This window comes from Glycine max, chromosome 9 (genome assembly GCF_000004515.6).
Source record: "Glycine max cultivar Williams 82 chromosome 9, Glycine_max_v4.0, whole genome shotgun sequence".
NCBI lineage: Eukaryota > Viridiplantae > Streptophyta > Magnoliopsida > Fabales > Fabaceae > Glycine > Glycine max.
This window is the reverse complement of record NC_038245.2, coordinates 35,809,378-35,829,906: the sequence shown is the minus strand read 5'-3', so window position 1 is coordinate 35,829,906 and position 20,529 is coordinate 35,809,378. Positions and strand designations below refer to the sequence as shown.

General features: G+C 35.6%; 1 pseudogene; it reads right to left on the bottom strand.

Annotated features, from left to right (window-relative positions):
* Window positions 1-6,647: 6,647 nt before the first annotated feature.
* On the bottom strand, window positions 6,648-9,286 carry LOC100802158 (transketolase, chloroplastic-like; annotated as a pseudogene).
* Between the last annotated feature and the right edge of the window lie 11,243 nt (window positions 9,287-20,529).

The following is a 20,529-nucleotide window of genomic DNA, read 5'->3' as shown; positions in this document are numbered from 1 at the left end:
ACCAGAGTATTTACTCTCTGGTAATCGATTACCAGTTTCCTGTAATCGATTACCAGTGATAAAATTTGATTTCAAAAAGTTTTTAACTGAATTTGCAATGTTCCAAATGATTTTTAAATGGTGTAATCGATTACAATATATTGGTAATCGATTATCAGTGTATTTGAACGTTGAAATTCAAATTCAATTGTGAAGAGTCACATCTTTTCATAAAATGCATTGTGTAATCAATTACATGATTATGGTAATCGATTACCAGTGACAAGTTTTGAATAAAAGGTCAAGAGATGTAACTCTTGACATGATTTTCTCAAGGTTATAACTCTTCCAATGGCTTTCTTGACCAGACATGAAGAGTCTATAAAAGCAATACCTTGACTTGCATAAATGACAACTTCTTGAACAACTTTTGAGAAACCTTTAAACCTTTACAACCTTTATGATTCTTTAAGAATTCTTTCCTACTCATATTTCTTCTTCTTCCTTTGCTAAAAAGCTTTCAAAGTTTTCTGTTTTCCAAACCTTGTTCTTCTGCAAGTGAAAATTCTGCAGAAAACAAAAGTGTGCTATATCTTTTCATTCTCTTCTCCCTTTGCCAAAAAGAATTCAACAAGGACTAATCGCCTGAATTCTTTTTGTGTCTCTCTTCTCCCTTTTCCAAAAGAATAGAGGGATTAACCGCCTGAATTCTTTTGTGTTTCCCTTCTCCCTTTCCAAGAGAATTCAAAGGACTAATCGCCTGAGAATTCTTTTGATTCTTCCCTTTCCCTTAAACAAAAGATTTCAAAGGACTAACTGTCTGAGATATCTTTTGTTTCCCCTTACAAAGATTCAAAGGACTAACCGCCTGAGAATTCTTTGTCTTAACACATTGGAGGGTACATCCTTTGTGGTACAAGTAGAGGGTACATCTACTTGGATTGTTGTAACTGAGAACAAGAGAGGGTACATCTCTTGTGGATCAGTTCAAGTGGAGGGTACATCCACAAGAGAGGTTACATCTCTTGTAGACCAGCTCTATATTTGGGCTTATGTGATATTTATCTTTATGTTAAGTTGCTTTTTCAGAAAACTCCGGATCTAAATTTTGTATTAATTTAATTATAAATATTGATTATATAATTATTAATTTTATAATTTTTTTCTAGTTATTATTTTTATAAAATGACATTAATTTTGGTTTTTTTACACAAAATAAAAGAAAAATTAATTAAAAATGAATAAGTTTTCTTTTTATAAATTTTGAAAACTAAAATAAAATTTCAGTTTTTAGTGAATTTTCAAAAGATAAAATAAATTTAACTGAATAAAAGTTTTCTTTTAAAAATTTCAGTTTTCATTTCTTAAATAAAAATTTAAACTCATTATTTTTATTTATTTAATAAAATTTCAGATTAAAAACTAAAGTTTTTAAAAGTGTAAGAATTAAAATTCTATAAGTTAAAAATCTTTAATTCCAACACAATATTTATTACATGCATATGTGTAATATGTTTTTAGCCAAAAAAAATTTGTATATTATTATAAGGTTGTTTTAACTTATAATGTATAAGTTAAAAATGTTTAACTCAATTAATTAAATAAATATGTGTGAATTGCTGTAAATATTTCAATACTATTTTCAATTCTAACTCATATTTTTTTATTTATAATTTAGTGTCTAACTTATGTATAAAGACTTATAAAAAGGATGACAACAAAGTTGTCATGATTTGTAGAAGGGGGAGATTGCATATATTGGCGTGAGTGAGAGAAGGTCACTACTACAATTTATTGATTTAACCTCGTAAGCTTAGCATTAGTTTTTCGCAAAATCGATGTAAATAAAAGCGCGGTGACATTTTGGTAAATAAGTTGACTTAATTAACATCGATTTTAAAAAAACCGATGTTAACAAGTTGATGTTAACATTGGTTTTTCCAAAACCTGATGTTAACATTAATATCTTAACATCGATTTTTTTTAAGAAACCGATGTTGTCTTATTCATAACTTAAAACCCCAAAATCCATTTTTCCCCCACGCGATCAGTTACCAAAACCCTTCTTCTTTTCTTCCTCATCGCTCAGGCTCGAAAGACCTGTCTGTCTTCCTCACTCAAGCTGCCATTCCTTCTCCCTTTCGTCCTCATCGTTCAAGCTTGAAAGACCTGTCTGTCCTCCTCACTCAAGCTGCCATTGAGGTTCATGTTTTGGTTCGCACAGGCTCGATGAGTTCCCATTCGTGACTGCTGCGATTTAGGTACGTGGCTGTAGAAGCAAAGCTTCATGATGAATCAAGATTGATTCAAAGATGTTTTGATGATAACAAAGGTGATGACAAAAAGCTCAAAGGTCAATCAAAGAATGAGTTCAAGATGTTCAAGATAGAATCAATAACACTTCAAGATTCAAGAGGAAAGTTGATTTCAAGAATCAAGAATCAAGATTCAAGGATCAAGCTTCCAAGAATCAAGATCAAGATTCAAGACTCAAGATTCAAGAATCAAGAGAAGACTTAATCAAGACAAGTATGAAAAGGTTTTTTGAAAAACTGAGTAGCACATGGATTTTTCTCAAAACATGTTTACCAAAGAGTTTTTACTCTCTGGTAATCGATTACCAGATTATTGTAATCGATTACCAGTAGCAAAATGAATTTGAAAAAGTTATCAAATGAATTTACAACGTTCCAATTGATTTCAAAAAAGCTATAATCGATTACAATGTTTTGGTAATCGATTACTAGTGCCTTTGAACGTTGAAATTCAAATTCAAATGTGAAGAGTCACATCATTTCACATAAAAGCTTTGTGTAATCAATTACACTGATTTGGTAATCGATTACCAGTGATTGTTTCTGAATAAATCAAAAAGATGTAACTCTCCAAATGGTTCTTGACTTTTTCAAATTGGTTTTAAGTTTTTCTAAAAGTCATAACTCTTCTAAATGGTCCTCTTGACCAAACATGAAGAGTCTATAAAAGCAAGGCTTTGTTTTGCATTTTATATCAATCCAACCAATCTTATACAATCCTTTACAAGCCTTGAATCTCTTTGAACTTCTTCTTCTTCTTTGTGCCAAAAGCTTTCCAAAGTTTTCAGGTTTTTTAAACCTTGAAAACTTGTGCTATTCATTCTTTTCATCTCTTCTCCCTTTGCCAAAAAGAATTCGTCAAGGACTAATCGCCTGAATTCTTTTTGTGTCTCTCTTCTCCCTTTTCTAAAAGAACGAAGGACTAACAGCCTAAATTCTTTTGTGTCTCCCTTCTCCCTTGTCAAAGAATTCAAAACGACACAGTCTGAGAATTCTTTTGATTATTCCCTTTCCCTTATACAAAAGTTTTCAAAGGTTTAACCGCCTGAGAATTCTTTTGTATCCCCATTCACAAAGTATCAAAGGTTTAACCGCCTGAGATCTTTGTCTTAACACATTGGAGAGTACATCCTTTGTGGTACAAGTAGAGGGTACATCTACTTGGGTTGTTGACTGAGAACAAGAGAGGGTACATCTCTTGTGGATCAGTTCTAGTGGAGGGTACATCCACTAGGTTCAAAGAGAACAAGGGAGGGTACATCCCTTGTGGATGTTTGCTTGTAAAAGGATTTTTACAAGGTTGAAAAGAAATCTCAAGGACCGCAGGTCGCTTAGGGACTGGATGTAGGCATGGGTTGTTGCCGAACCAGTATAAAAACTCTTGTGTGTTTGTCTCCTTCTTCCCTACTCTTTTACTTTCCGCTGTGCATTTTAATTTTCGCTTTTACTTTTGGTTAAGTTTCTCTTCTACTCCTTATTCTCTTAACAACATAAGTAAAAGTCTTAGAAGAGTAAATTTTTAATTAGTAAAGATTTAGGAATAATTAATTCAACCCCCCCTTCTTAATTATTCTGAGGCCACTTGATCCAACATGGGCAAACCTTCATGTTGCTTTAACCTTATCCCTATAGAATGTTAACTTCGGGTTGGTGAGTTCGTTGTTTCGTAGGTTTTAGACATTGTCTTGGCTCCTGGTTGGTGGGTTCATGAGTTTGTGAGTTGGTGGGTTTGCGAGTTCCTAAGTTGGTGGGTTCGTGAGTTCGTGAGTTGGTGGGTTCACGGGTTTGTGAGTTCGTTATTTCGTAGGTTGCTCTCTTTGGCACTTTTGATTCTGTAAGTTTTGTCTTCAACTTTTGATAGCTGTAACAATTCTCAGATTTTACTTTGAAGGGATAGCATTCGATCTTTATTCTCCTTTCGTTGTCTCTTATTATTTCTTTATATACTAGTTTTGAATGAAATATTGGTCGATTCTGTTTTGTATGCCAACCTAACCGTGAGAGATGAGTGGTTTGAATACACTTGAAAATACATATATAGATATCTTTTTTTTTAAATGTTTTTTGTTGTATTTAAAAGAAAGGCTGGAAATTTGTTCTGTGACTGCTACTAAGTGTTAGAAGAAGATGCTTGTTTCTGCCAGTTGCAGAGACTTTGATGCCACCACATGGGATGTATAGTTAGATACTGAAGATTACAAGAAGATCCCAGTTTCAATGTAACAACAATTAATCCAGTCATAAATCAATTGTTTTTATTTATATCAGTCCATTTTATCCCATTTTGTTTTGGATTGCTTAGCCTGAAACCTTGTTAGCTGTTACTATAAATTGAATTCACTAAAAATGAAATAAAAACTATATGAAAAGTAAGGATTGCCTTAATGTTTGTCTTTGGTTGTACTCCTAGGCTTAGGATGTGATAGTTTATCTAAGAGATTAGGACCATGTCTCTACTTAAAGCAATATTTATAATTAGAGGAACAAGGAAAAGAAAGGGTTTATCTGTAGTCATCATGATTTGGAGGGTATTGAGAATTGTAAACTAAGCCAGTTCGATTAGGAAGCAAGAGGATATGGAGACTAATTTTTTACTTGCTGAAATCTTCGATGTTCTAGTCTAGCAGGCATGCCAATATTTTGTATTTAAATATAGAATCAATTTTAGGCATTTTTCTTTTCTTATATGTAAGTGTATGAATAGGAAAAGGTGTGTTACTAATACTCCAGGGCTGTAACATACCTCAAAGGAGACGCAATTTAAATGAATGTGAATTCATGTAGGCTTACTTCTTGGGGTCTTGGACAATGAGAGTATTTGTTATTATCATGACTACCCCGCATGTTCGATTTGCTATAGTATTAGTAACAGGGCAAAGTATAGGCATAACACATCACTACCTGATAGGAACTCGAAAAATAAGATCGAACCTAGGTGGAAAGAATCACAAAGAGTAGAATTTTACTATTAAAAATTGAACACAAAGTGGAGAATTGAATAATGATCTTTCCTCCCACTCCCTAATCTGATTTGTCGAATACCCCCCTCAATCTGATTTCCTTATTTATCTAACCAAACTCCAATACTGACTAACTAACTAATTATTCTCACTAAATAACTTATGGACTAACTAACTAACAACTGTCCATATTCAACCCTCCATATTATACATCCTAACAATAGTTCCCCCTTGAAATTCCAGCTTGCCCTCAAGGTGGAAATAGGGAATTCAGAACCTCACAGGCTTTGATCTTTTTCTTGAATTATATATGCAGAAATTTCTTCAATTCAATCTGGCTTATTAGCTGTCACAAGCTAGCTGGCCTCTTCATAAGGTACTCACCTACACAAGTTTTGGCATGTTAAGTTATTTGGTTTGTGCATAGTGTTATTTCATTTATTAAGTGGATGTTCATTTTACTTTTTCGTTCCTGTTTATAGCAACATAAGTTGAATTTCAAGTAGGCATTGCTATCTTGTAACTAAGAATAATATTGAGCAATGATGTGACTAGAACCATATGAAGCTTGATTGTCAACCTCATTACCTTATTTGAAGTTTTATTCACACAACATACACTACTGACACAAAATTTCTTGAATTATATATGTAAAAATTTCTTCAATTCTGGGTTATTAGCTGTCACAAGCTAGCTGACCTCTTCATAAGGTACTCACCTACACAAGTTTTGGGATGTTAAGTAATTTGGTTTGTGCATAGTGTTATTTCATTTATTCAGTGGATGTTGATATTTCTTTTTCCTTCCTGTTTATAGCAACCTAAGTTGAATTTGAAGTAGGCATTGCTGTCTTGTAACTAAGAATAATATTCAGCAATGATTTGACTAGAACTTGTAAGTGCCAATGAAATTTGTAGTTAGGCTTAATGGATAAGGTATGTAATCAAGGATCAAGAAATGTACATACTTTGTAATGAATCAAATCACCTTTAGAGAAATTAAGGGTGAAGGTAGGTTGGTCAGCTCCAAGGTAATGAAATATGTTGTGCTTGCGTATTTTAATATCCCAATTTCTCGCAGCTCTACTTTCAATCTCTGAAATATGTTGTAGGTTTCATTCTTTCCTTAAATAGTCACTAGTTTATTTATAGATTAATTATTCTATATTTTAGAAGTAATATGGAGTTTTGTCATATAGCGGTGCCCATTGGGCATTTCTAAACCTTAATTGTTCAATTAAGAAATCCATTCAAGTTTTTTGTCATTCTTCTTTCCTTCATCTCTAATAGTTGTTACAAATTCATACAACTTCATTAATTCAACTCATCCTTTAATGTAAGTGGTTCTTCTGACAATCATATGCAAGAACAATCTAATCTTCCTTATTATCGCTAAAGTGATATCTCAAAAAACAAATCATGTAACAGTAACCCAAAGCCACCAGTGAAAACCACAAGTTCTAGATGAGATAAAAGAAACTCAACAAATATATCTACGAAAGTTCTTTGGCAGCAGCAATAACAACTTCCTTGGTGATACCAAACTCCTTGTATATTATTCCTGTTGGTGCACTTGCTCCAAATCGATCAATGCCTATGGCCTTTCCTTTGCTTCCAATAATGTTGTGCCAAGCAAATGTTGATTCTGGCTCAATGCTAACTCTAGCTGTTACTGAAGCAGGTAGAACACTCTCATTGTATTCATCTGACTGCTCATCAAAAAGTTCCCAGCTAACAAAAGAAACAACTGTAACAACTTTTCCTTCCTTCCTTAGATCCTCAGTAGCAGCAACAACAATTTCCAACTCAGAACCAGTTCCAATCAAAATAACATCAGGCTTGTTACCTGATGAGTTGTCTGAAATGGTGTAGCCACCCTTTTCAAATCCCTCAATAGAAGTTCCTGGAAGTTGGGTCAACTTTTTCCTACAAAGTGCAAAAATTGAGGGTCTCTTCCTGTTAACCACAACAACTTTGTATGATCTAGCAATTTCATTACCATTAGCTGGATGAAGCATCAAAGTGTTTGGCATTGCCCTGAAGCTTGCCAAATGCTCTATTGGCTGATGAGTTGGTCCATCCTCTCGAAGTCCAATCGTATCATGAGTCATCACATAAATAACTTCAGCTTCACACAGTGCATAAATCCTTATGGCAGCTCTCATGTAGTCAGTGAAGACAAAGGGCATTTAGATTTTGCTGAAACAGATTTCTTGTAGCATATGCAGGGCTTTCTGGAGTGTATGTCTGAATGTTGAAATTTAATTAGAAGGGTAGTCAATAATCCAGAAACAAATGATGGAAGTCAAGTTTTATTTATCTTAAAAGTTTGAAGGCTATACATGCATGAAGCAAAAAGATGGATGATGAGTGAAGATGCAATGTACTTAATATGAATTTTAACTGTAATTAGGAAAGTTAATGATTATAACAAACCATGGAAACGAATCACCACCATTCAGTAAAATTGGATTACACATCATTTACCTACTAAGGAGATATAGCTCAAAATAAATATTATGAGAAACCTAGAAGTTTGTTAGTTTACTCACCGGAAGTGCTTTCTCCCAACCAGCTGGTAATTCGCCAGTAATAATAGCCTTTAGCTCTGTAGCTTCCTCATTGTATTTCTTCTCATATTCCACAAACTTGGCATTCTACTCAGCTTCAAGTTTAGCACCCTCAGAGGTATGGCAACTCCAATGCCTAAGGAAAAATAAAGAAAGTTTCATTCTAGATCATGAAAATCTCAGCAGACTAAGATGAAACAAAGATATCTCTAACTCCCCATCCATACTTCTTGACATCTTCTAGCACATGGAAAAGCTCGTATGGCCATCCAAGATTCTTCCTTGTAGCATCCACTTCTTTAGTACCTAATGCACTCCCATGAACATTGTAGGAATTAGCCTTGTTTGGAGAAGCAAATCCAATGGTAGTGGTTACCTGTGAAATAGTAATGAGTTTGGAAATGGGCATAGCAGATGTTGGAGATGGCTCGACAACGGAAGTTTGGCAATCAGACTCAGAATCTACAAATACCTCATCACTTGATACATTATCAGTATGATCAATTGTCTTGACTATTCAAAAAGGCATAAGCCAAATTCTCCATCTACGTCCATATGAAGCTGGTCCAAGAGCATCATTCTTGGCCTTCACTGCATCATCCAGTCCCACTGGAATTGTATCTTTGGGCTCAATAGGTAAGTCTAAACCAAATACAGTCATTCCAAGTACAAGAGGAGCGGCCTTTTCCCACAGCAGATACCTTTCTCTGAACTTCAGAACAAGATTTTCATTCTTAATTATGGATAATGCAGAACTTCTAAATTCTTCCGCAGATATCCGATGTGCTTCAAAAACCTCGGCAGCAACAACCAAATCCATACCCGCTTTAAGTTCATGACCACAAAGTGAGGCCTCAAACCCTGCATATTTTAAGAAAAGTAAATAAACGATTTATCAGTGCCAAACAATAATTGCATAGAATAAGCCAAACCAATTTGAAGCATAGTTGTTAGCTCTTGTCTCTTACTCAAAGTAGAATGACTTTGGTCCTCCTCATTGGAAGTTGTTGTTTGAGGTTCAGTTAGTTCACTTTTCTTACAAGAATCTTCAAGGGCAGAGGTTTGTTGACTATCATCTACCAGGTCATTTGATACTGACTTTCCAACATGTTCATCATTACATTCAATAATATCCTTAGTACTAGTGTCAACTTCTACTGGTGCATCTTTATCAACCTCTTTATTATGGCCCAAAAAAAATCATGGTTAGATCGAATTTATGGGCATCTTGGATTCTATTGTGAGCGAGGTGAACCTCATTTGAAGCTTGTCAAAGTTTCACTTTTAAAGATTCATTTTCTTCCTCAAGAACTTTCAGATTGTGCATTATATTTGTCATTTTCTATTCTGCATGTTCCAAACAGTCACAACTCAAATTGTGCATTCTTTCTATTCATCAATAACAACATGCAGGATTGAGCTGAACCTGAACCTGAACCAGAACCAGTTTCTAACATTGCCATATTTAAAATTTTGAACCTGAACCAAGTTCTTCCATTATTTAACATGGCTCTTAATCTTTATTCTTGTCATGTGTTCTAACTTCTATGTTCCTCAAGGACATGGAGATTGAACCTCGTATCAGTTATGCTAGAAACAGTCCCAATAAAAATTGTATAACCAATTTAAGGCAATTGTATAACCAACAGAAATTGAGAGCTCACTGCAAGACATTTTTCTGCACACAAGAGCACAGGAACATAAAAGAAATTATAGGTCCTACATAGAAATGAATGAATGTTAGTTAATGTAGAATGAGTATGAGAATAAAATATCAAGTTGAGGTGTGAAATGCAGTAACAAAATTATCATTACTTTCTTTCCTTTTCCAATTCTTATAAGCTTTTTATGGACTTAAATAATGTCACCATACTTCACCAACTAAACCAGCAAAGAGGTGATCCCTCTTGTTGTCTGATTTTGAATTGGACAAGCATGTAACATTGGAACTGTGAGCTTAGCACCAGTTACAATGTTGACAGCTAGATTGTGAAGTTCACTAGCTAGATAGATAGCTAGATTGTAAACCTAGGTAGCTAGTGAGAAGACACAGCTAGCATGCATGTCCCAAGCATGCAAGCTGTGTCTTATAATATCCACTGCTCTTTCTGTAAAATCAATTTTAAAATAACCAAAGTAAAAAAATTCATATATAATATCAAATTCTATACAACTTTATCTGCTGCAAACACTACTATAGTACTATTGCTATGTCTTATAAAATATAAAACTGCAGTTACTTCTCTGCCCCTTCTCAAGGTAAATCACAAGTATTTACCTCCTTAAAGTGGCCAAATACTCCTCTTTGGTCATAGTCTACATTATTTCTATCTCTTTCTCATAATCTGATATCTGTTGAAAGTATAAGGAGCATTAGATAAATCATCTGCGTCTAAACAAAAATATAGTCAATTAGCTTCTACCTTCATCCAAGCTTAGTAGGATACCACGTCAAATGTTCTGGTTCTTCCAGGATAGCAATGTCAGCATCCCTGGATGGTATAAATTGATAGCAATCTCTCCACCAGGTATTATACTTCGCCTTGCATCTGAAAAATACACATGAGAATGACAAAAATATTAGAACCGACAGTAGTGATATGAAACATAAAGTAAGATTGTTGGGATAAACCAGTTCTTCTGGTGAAGTAAAATTGAGATTGGTGGGATAAACCAGTTCTTCATATGATTTGCAAAGTCATGGAACTAGCAGAGTGAGTTTCTGCTTTGCAGCTTGTGATGAATTTGCAGCTCGAAATAATGGGTTTACAGCTGTTCCCATCATCCAAGGAAGCAAATATATAAACTAGCTGACTGCCTAGAAAACTACAACAAAGAAAACAAATATATAATCCTGGCAGGTCATGAATACTTGATCTTGCAACAAATTTTAGAAAAAGTAAATAGCTATAATCATTTAATGAAGCACTGGAAATTTTAACTTGCTTCAAAATGATGGGACATTAACTTGCTTCAAAATTATGACACATTAACTTGCTTGAAAATCAGACACATATCTTGGTTTGCAGTGCCATATAATCAATAGCCCAATTATAATAATTCCTAGGAGTCCGATACCTAGAAACCAACAAAGAGGGATGGGTCGTAAGAATTGAAGATTATCTTGAAGAACTACTTACAAAAGTCAAATTTTGAAACTGTTTGACTTATTCACATTGTATGACTGTCCTCACTACTGTGTATGCTAGTTAGACTTATGATTTTGAGACATTGAGAATGTCAATTGATATCTGTCATACTTTAAGCCTACTGATTGTCACATATTGATATTTGTTTGATGATTGATGTAGGTGGTCATTGAGTTATTTGTTAGATTGTTCATTTCATTTTGGACTGTGCTGCTCATCATCATAGGTACAAATGTTTGTTACCAATTAATGTTTTTATTACTTGTTCACCGCCATTAAAGACAACTGATATATGAAATATAAATTGTGTTCATGATGAGAGAACCTTAGATTCCCGTTTGAGGTTGAATGCAATGATTCTTGCGGACAATTTGCATTAATCATTGTATTCAATCTTGAATTGTTCGTTTGGACAGTTTGGGGAGACTGATATTTTTATGGTAGATTCATGCGTTAAGGTTAACATTATTTTGTTTAATTTGATGAAATATTGGTACAATGCATTTCTAGTTTCTCTGAGTGCATACTTGATTATCGGGAAATTAATTTCACTGATTTCATGTCGTGTACTTGGAGACCAATGTGAAATGCTGCCGAAATTTTGTCAAATTTAACAGAATAGAATTAACCCTAGCGTATGAAGCTACCATAAAAGACGGTCTTCCTGAATGGGATAGGGCCAAACCTATAATAAAAAAAGTGAGATTTTCATGCATCGAATAACATTGTGAGTATCACAGAGTTATTACTTAGATGGATCGAAGTTGGATGAATGAAAGTCGCATTAGCCTAGAATATGAGGAAGGCATCGAGCAGTTCTTGCAATTTGCTTTAGAAAGAAGTCGACTGGATGAAGATGGAAAATATTATTGTCCTTGTATCAATTGTTTGAATGGAAGACGATAAATACTGGATGACATATGGGAGCATCTATTATATGATGGGATTGAGAAGAATTACATGACATGGATATGGCATGGTGAATTGACAAACATGCAGAGTGGGTCCTAATCTGAACCGTTTGATGTAGAAATGGGAGATCGCTTGGAGGATATGATTCGTGACCTTAGACAAGAGTCTTTTAAGCAAGCACATGCCCCTATGTATGAAGGATTGCAAAGTGATTCAAAGAAGCCTTTGTATACGGGGTGCAAGAATTCCTTGACGCTGTTGTCGGTGGTGTTAAGTCTGGTTAATGTCAAGGCCAGATATGGATGGAGTGACAAAAGCATTAGTTCACTGCTTCAAGTAGTGCATGATCTACTTTCAGAGGAAAACACGTTGCCTAAAAGTTACTATCAGGCCAATAAGATACTGTGTTCGAAGGGTATGGAGTATCAGAAGATTCGTGCTTGCCCGACATATTGCATACTGTATAGGCATGAATTCAAAGAAATGTCCAAATGCCCTAGGTGTGGGGCATCACGGTACAAAGTGAAGGATGATAAGGACTACAGTTCTGATGAAAACTCAAAGAAGGGCCCTCCAGTGAAGGTGTTACGGTATCTTTCCATCATTCCAAGGTTTAAGCGTTTTTTTGCTAATGAAGATGACGCAAAAGACCTTACCTGGCATGCAAATGGGAGAAACTCTGATAGAATGGTCCGTCATCCGACTGATTGCTCCCAGTGGAAGAAGATTGATGGTTTGTATTCGGATTTCGGCAAAGAGGCAAGAAATCTTAGGCTTGGACTAGCCAGTGATGGAATGAATCCATATGTCAATTTAAGCACTCAACACAATTCATGGTCAGTTCTACTAGTAATTTACAATTTGCCTCCTTGGTTGTGCATGAAGCGAAAATACATGATGTTGTTTATGATGATATCGGGCCCAAGATAGCCAGGAAATGACATTGATATTTATCTAAGTCTGTTGATTGAAGACCTGACAAAGTTATGGGATGAGAGGGTTTTAGTGTTAGATGGGTTTCGCAAGGAGACTTTTCAAATGCGTGCAATGCTTTTTTGTACCATTAATAACTTTCCAGCATATGGGAATCTGAGCGGTTATAGTGTTAAGGGTCATCATGCATGCCCCATCTGTGATGAAGACACAAGCTACATACAACTGAAACATGGTAGAAAAACAGTGTACACTAGGCATCGTCGTTTTCTAAAACCTCGTCACCTTTACATGCGATTGAAAATAGCATTTAATGGAAGTCAAGAGCACGAAACTGCGCCGATACCGTTGATTGGTGAGCAGGTCTTCCAGCGGGTTCAACACCTGAATATTGTATTTTGAAAGACCCAAAAGAAGGATAAAAGTAAGACTTGCATATGGAAGAAGAGGTCTATTTTCTTTCATCTTCCGTACGGGTCTGATTTAGATATTAAACATTATATTGATGTTATGCATGTGGAGAAAAATGTATGTGATAGTGTCGTTGGGACGCTCCTTAACATTTAAGGCAAGATGAAAGATGGTCTAAATACCCGTCAAGATCTAGTTGACATGGGTATACGATTGCAGTTGCATCCAAGTTCTGATGGTAAAAAAATATACTTGCCTCCAACTTGTCATACTTTGTCCAGAAAGGAGAAGATTAGCTTTTGTCAGTGCCTGTACCGGGTCAAAGTCCCACAAGGATACTCTTCAAATATTAAAAAAGCCTTGTGTAGTTGAAGGAGCTTAAGATGGTAGGGTTAAAGTTTCACGATTGTCACATTTTGATGCAACAATTGTTAGTCGTGGCCATACGAGACATTTTGCCTAACAAAGTCAGGTTAACCATAACTCGCCTGTGCTTTTTCTTCAATGGCATATGTAGCAAAGTCCTTGACCCTGTCAAGTTTGATGACTTGGAAAATGAGGCCGCAATTATACTGTGCCAGTTGGAGATGTATTTTCCTCCTGCTTTCTTTGACATCATGGTTCACTTAATTGTTCATCTGGTCAGAGAAATCAAATGTTGTGGTCTTGTTTATTTGCGGTGGATGTACCCGGCTGAGCGATACATGAAGATCTTAAAAGGGTATACCAAGAATCTACATCGTCTAGAAGCATCTATTGTTGAAAGGTACATTACAGAAGAAGCCATTAAATTTTGTTCACAGTACATTGAAAAGGCTAAACCTGTTGGCCTTCCTGAGTCTCACCATGACAATAGAGTGGGCGGTAAGGATTCAAGAGGACTGCATGTTATGACTCCAAGTGTAGAAGATTTGTTACAAGCTCACTTGTATGTGTTGAATAACAATAATAAATTTTTGTCACACATACTTCAGCATGAAGGTTTAGTCAAACAAAGTAATCCAAAAATGTCAAAGAACTGGGTCTTGAAAAAGCATAACAAGACTTTCTTTGATTGGTTTAAAGATACAATCTTTGCTGATGAAAATGCTTCTAAAACATTAAGAAAGCTAGCAGATGGGCCTAAAAGAAATGTTATAACTTGGCAAGGATACGACATAAACAAGTATTCCTTTTATACGAAAGCACAAGATGAGAAAAGTATAATGCAAAACAACGGGGTCACCCTAAGGGCTAAAGCTCAACATTTCGCAAGTGTACATGATGACAATCCTTGTGTAGCTTCCAACCCATACTTTGGGTTCATTGATGAAATTTGGGAGCTTAACTATGTCAAATTTACTATTTATGTTTTCAAATGTAAATGGGTTGACAGCAACACCAGTGTGTGGACTGATGATGTAGGATTTATGTTGGTAGACCTAAAGAAACTAGCTTACCACAATGACCCTTTCATCATGACAGAACAAGCTAAATAGGTATTTTATGTGCAAGACCCTTGTGATGAAATGTGGTCCGTGGTTCTACACGGGAAAAAAATTGGTGTTAATGTAGAAGATGATGATTTATACATTGATACTTATGTTAGTCCTTTGTCCACACAAATGATTCATGCTAATCGTAATGATCATGATGAAGGATAATTAATTAACATCGTCTAATGTAATTTTCTAATTATGTATTTCATTTCGGTATATTCATTTACATAACTGATTCAGTTTTTTGATAATGTTAACTAACTCAAGTTTTTTTCTTTACAGGCCCATGGCTACTCCACCTGCCTCACCTCCTCCTCCTCCTCCTTCTCCTCCTCCTACAGTAGCATCAACGTCTCCGTTTACCTTGAAGCGAACATGCAAAGCCACACGGCTACGATGCTTGGCCACTAGACCACCTGGGGCAGAGAGACCGGTGGTCCACGTCGATCCTGCGATCGGGAAGGTCGACGGTTCCCACAAGAAGAAATTAAGAACATATTTGGGGATTGCCGCTCATGATAAGGTCGACGTGACATACGAGACTTGGAAGGAAGTCCCTACTACTCAAAAAGATTTGATATGGAAGGATATTCAAGTATTTTAGTTTTCATCTTTCATTTTATTTATTAGCCAAAATTTATAATTTACTAACAATAAAACCTAATTTATTGTTTGTCAGGCTGAATTTGATATCCCTGAAGCTTCTGAGGGTAGGACAAAGAAGAAAATACTTCAGACTGTTGGCGAGAGGTGGAGATAGTTTAAATCTGATTTGACGAGAAAATGGGCACTTGCAGCCGACAAGAACAGTGTGGACGACACTGTTTGTGAAAAATACGACAATAGCAAGGAGAAATGGGCCTAGTTTTGTCAGACTCGCAGAGACCCCTTGTGGGAGGTATGTACTTTGTCGTTTTAATTGTTTTCTACTAAAAATTCAGTTCTTATAATACATTGTAGTAATCATTTTCATTAATGTTTAATTTTTGCAGGATGTGCGGAAAAAGGCACAGGCCATACAAAAGCAAAACACCACCCCCCACGTGTTGTCTCGTGGGGGTTATGAATATTTAGAACATAAGCTGATGGCTAAGAAGACAAAGAAAAAACTAGAGGAAGCTGCTCAATCCAGAAACACTAAGGGCGTGATTGACCCTCCATCTCCCATCAAACGACACATGAAGTGGAAGATGGCCCGCACCAAGAAAACTGGGCAGATGACGTCTGAGGCAACAAAGGAAATTGCTGACAAGATTGTAAGTTATTTTCAATTAAGAATTGTAATTATCTTTGTTTATTTTGTGAATGAATAAAAAAATATATGTGTTCTGTACAAGATTCTCTGGAGGAGCAAGCGTCACATGGTTCATTTGTCCCCCATGGACGTCAGGATCTCCTGACTGCTGCCATTGGGCAACCAGAACACCCTAGCCGTGTGACCAAAAAGCAATACTTTGGATCGGCTCCACAAACCTCCCGCAGTTCTTCCTCCATGGCTCCTGAAGAACTCGAGCAGCTGACTCAACAAATCAGGGACCAGCTGGAGGAGTCGATTACAGAAAAAGTGACTCAGCAGCTGATGTTATCCTTCAGCCAGATGTAGTCCCAGTTGAAATCACAGATCCAATCATAGGACTTGCATTGCCTCCAAAGCCTGAGGTTGGTCCCTCAGCTGCTCGTGTCAGCACAAAGGGGAGTTGTGTTGATCCCTCACCGACCAATCTAGACATAGGTGACGCAGACAAATGCGGGTTGTACATCGAAGAAAAATCTTCCCGCCTGGTTGCCCTAGGAAGATTTTATGAGGGATCCACAGTGGTTCACAACATCCCTTTGTTGCATGGCCAAGTAAAGGTTGGTGTTGAGGAGGTTAAAGATGCAGAGGTTCCCGTTCCTGTACCCATTAACGAGGTTATTTTAGTGGGGCAGACACTTAACACCTAAGATTATATTACTAATCAAAACATAGAGAAAGGTGTGTAATTGTTAGATCCTTATGTAATAAAGTGGCAATAAAATGTGTGCTACATAAGTTACAGAGATGAAAACACACATTTCTTAACTATATGTAGGCTGTTACCATCTACTCAGTGTAGATGGTAAGTTATAGCAAGCTAAGCTAAAAAACTGAAATAGGATCCAAGTCTAAAACCCTACATTTTCATACTTTTGGTAGGAATTTGTTAGTTAATCCCAAATAGGAATATTGTAACATCCTATTTTGAGGTGTTAGTTTTATAAATTGTTGTAGCTTATTTAAGTATGTACTGAAATAGGCCTCATTCTGGCTAGATTGAAAGAAACTTTATGCTCAAATCTTGGATAGTCCCTGCCTGAAATTATTGGTGTCTGCCAAGTGCTACCTAATATTCATTATTCAACTAAGATTTATTTTTACCTGAAGTTTCTCTGTGTTTTTTCTTTGGTTGGTAAACTAGACTCAGTTTTGGACTAAGATTTATTTGTTTAATCTAAAGATTGTTATTTAAAAGTAATATTATGTATGGCTCTAATTTGATAGTATTAGTGTATCATCTCAAACAAATGTTGCACTTCATGTTTGTGTCGACACTTGATAACTTGGCCTATGATTTTAAAAACTGAAGTTGATGAAACTCAACAAGTCTCTAATACACAAAAATGATAATGACGACAAAGTCCTACTTCACTATATGATTTCAATTACATGGGTTATAAAATGTAATTCAGTTTCAAAGATATGATTCATCATGAGATGTTTGTTCTTGCATTTGTGGTGTTTTGTGTCCTCTTGTGTAATTAAATGATATTTATTTCTTTATTGCAGGAGCCTTGCCTATTGTCCTATATATGAATTTATAACAAGTCTATCCTTGAGTGGGAAAAGAAGAGTGGTAAGACCTGAGTCTACTCTCTCCCTCAAGTCTTATCTTATCGAATTCGCAAGAAGCCTTGGATTTACTTTGTAGAGTATTGTCAAGTCCTTTCAAAGCATTGTTGAATACAAACATGAATATTTATTGTACAATTAAAATATTGATGTTCCTGACTAATGCTAATGCAAATGTATTGAAAAACAATACTGACCTATTAATTTTTCCTTTGAGGTAGTTGTCGACCTATTATACAATGAACAAAATCAGATGACAACATTTTCCTTAGACAAAATGACGACCATTTGCCAATGCGCACTGAAGTGGACACCAATATAGGTTATTATACTATTATACATTATTTAAATTCATTTGTTCAGTTTAACTTACCCATTCAAGTAGGCTCCTAGGTACACATCCCTATTTGATTTCTACATCCAATTCTTAATATAACTTTTTGATTCAAATTGCGATTGCCCAGATTTCTGTATAGACTGTGTGGCTCAAGGAATCTATACACATCAGCATTGCCCGCTCGCATACTTGTCTCATTCATATGCCTATTGTTGTTAACATAAAGTAAATTATGTATGAATAAAAAATAATAAATTAGGTAATAAACAATAATGTAAAGTGACTTATAGAATCCACAACTATATAACAGAGATGCTGAGACATTGACCATCGTGTGCTATTTCAGATAGATCTTCATGCTTTATGTACAAGGGGAAGTTGTCATTAAACACCCCAAATACGGTAGCATCCCACATAACCTACAACGGCTTCAGAAAAAGTTGTGGGATGGTCAATGTCATCAGATATAGGGGATCATGGACATCGTGATCAGGCCTATTTGCAAGTTTCGTCAGTCCCACAGCTCCCTGTTTATCCAACATAGTTAATTAACATAATTTAATTACAATGAACACTTTAATTGAAAAAAAAAGCATTTAATGACACTAAAATACTTGTTTTGATAAACGCTTGACAAGATGTGTCGGCCAAGTAAGGAAGGTGTTAAGTGCCTGCCCCACTAACTTAACCTTTTCAGTGGGTACAGGAATGAGAGCATCTGCATCTCTAACCTCCTCAACACCAACCTTGACTTGATCATGGAGCAAAGGAATTTTGTGAACGGTTGTGGACCCCTCATAAAGTCTTCCTAGGATAACCAGGCTGGGAGGATTTTCTTTGACGTACAACTCTCCTTTGTCTGAGTCACCCGTGTCTGGATCATTTAATTCATTTTGACCTGTAATTCAGTTAAGTGGCATCCCTAATCAAGACAAAACCAGAAATTTGAAATAGTCAGGACAGAAAATACGTCACATATAACAGTGTTGCGCATCTAAATACTCATTGAGAAATTGCCCAAAATTATGAATCAAATCCAAATTAAGATGCTGATATTCAGATAATATGGATACCTAGTAGGAAAGAGACTAGTGGAGAACCGAGAATACTATGTAATGCAGTGAAATAGTTGAACAAAAGCAAAATGAAAGAAAACCTACTTATTATGACTAGAAGCTACATGAAAACCCAAGGAGAACAAGTGACCTTTTTAGCTAAACAATCAGTATGTCGCACCTTTTAACAAAATGCACCATTAAAGCATATATTTGACTAAACATCAAGAGCAACAACTCCACAAATAAGGTGAAAGGTATAATAACATATATTACTACAATTTTTTTAATAGTAGTGAAAGGCTTAGGACAAGGAGCTTTGGGGAAGAAAGCTAACTAAGCTTGAGATGGAATAGGTAAAAGGCATGGGATACCAACTTGTGTGTTATATATAAAAAAATTTATACCTTCTCTCCCACTCTAATATGAATTCCTAGCTGTATATATTTTATCTTTTATCATTGCTTAGTGACCATATATGTAACTTTGGAATGCATTGAAATCGAAAGCAATATCCATGATCCATGACATGTGTAGTGCGCACAAGTAAGTGATAGTCTACTATATACCCACGATATATTATTTAAGAACAAAATGGAGCGATAATTAGTCTTTTACACTATTCAATCCTTGAAACTTCCATAAATGGAAAAACCCCATGGGTCTCTTGACTCTCTTATATAACGACAAAGCAATGTATGTATAAAGGAAAACATTTCGAGAGAGGGAGTATCCAAAGTTCAAACAAGGAGTTCACTAGCTTATAAATAGATTTTGAAATCATTTCATAATTAAGTGTTTGATTAATTCTTAATTAATTCATTTTGTTTTGAATCCTTTTAATTAATTTCTTATTAGGACTGCTCAATATCAACTGGGGGTAGTAGTGGCCATGTTGGAATAAACCACAACTTGGGGTGGGTTGGAGTGGACCCATATAATTCCTTAACCTATGCCAACTTCTTTGACAAAATAAGGCCAAGTGATCAAGAAACCCTAGAAGAAGAAGCAGAGAACATTGGTGCTACTAAGATTGAAACCCTCCCTTTATTCCCTATGCACGGTGAGGACATCCATGGCTATTGCAACCTCAAGTCTAATTTGTATAACTATGATGGAAACGACTAGTATCATACTGAAGAAGGGTTCAAGAATGCTTCTTGTGTTTCCTTAGAGCTCAGTCTCAACTCCTACACTCGCAAGTCTCCAGATTATACTTAAGATATATCATATATATACTCAACTTATTAATTATAAGATGATAATGTTAGCCTTGCATAATTTGGTTATCATCCTATGATTAATTGTAGTTTATATATTAGACTCTGTGTGTTTAGTAAGTTATGGTTATATATAATCAGTGTGGGCAAATGTAATGGTATGTACTCAATTTAAGAGCCTTTCCCTACCTGACACATGTCATGCACGGGAACTTAATGGATTGACTAATTAATCATAGTTATGTTATTTTGTCCACCTCTCTCTCAAACATTCTTTCATTACTTAGCTAACTGAAATTATTTTGTCTAACCTCAATTGACTATACTAATTTCTTCAATATT